A 658-nucleotide genomic window follows, 5' to 3' on the forward strand; every position below is an offset into this window, starting at 1 on the left:
GCATTCTCTCTCTCCCTCTCTCTTTCTGACTCTAACTAACCAGAGTTAGGACTTTACAAAACAGCTGCCTGCACAGCCCTCTTTTTTTCCACCAGATACCCAAGGCTTGGATCTTCACAAATTGTGACTGTGTCCTTCTGATCACCTACCACATAGGCAGATGCCAGGCCCTGCTGGCCCTCATGGCTCCTACTGAGTTCCATAATTCACTAGAATACCTCACAGAGCTCATGAAAAGGGACTATTACCTTGATAAGATAACCGCAAAAGGATATGCAAGAATGCTCGCTTCAGCAGCATATATACTAAACTTGAACTGATAAGGAGATTAGCATGGCCCCTGAGCAAGAATAACATGTAAGTTGGTGAAAACCAAAAAAAACCAAACTCGCTGTGTCAGTCCAACTCACAGTGACTCTAGGTGGGGACCTAGAGTTTCCAAAGTGGTAAGAGCTCTGGTGGTGTAGTGCCTAAGGCATCTACTTCTGTAGTGATACTGCTTTGGAAACCTAAGGAGAGGTCTCTATGGGTTAGATCCGACTTGACAGCAGTGGGTTTGGTTTTTTGGTTTTCATATCTCTATGGAAATAGATTGCCCAGCCTTCCTTCCGAGGAGTGGCTGGTGGGTTTGTACCACCAGCTTTCTGGTTAACAGTCA

General features: G+C 45.4%; 1 non-coding gene across 1 annotated transcript; it reads left to right on the forward strand.

The window, feature by feature from the left end:
- Positions 1-281: 281 nt before the first annotated feature.
- On the forward strand, positions 282-385 carry LOC122149766. The gene has a single exon (XR_006163315.1). It is a non-coding gene; the product is annotated as a U6 spliceosomal RNA (small nuclear RNA).
- The last annotated feature ends 273 nt before the right edge of the window (positions 386-658 follow it).

The sequence above is a fragment of the Orycteropus afer genome, unplaced genomic scaffold, assembly GCF_000298275.1.
Source record: "Orycteropus afer afer isolate SDZICR_OR568_19922 unplaced genomic scaffold, OryAfe1.0 scaffold00045, whole genome shotgun sequence".
NCBI classification, from domain to species: domain Eukaryota; kingdom Metazoa; phylum Chordata; class Mammalia; order Tubulidentata; family Orycteropodidae; genus Orycteropus; species Orycteropus afer.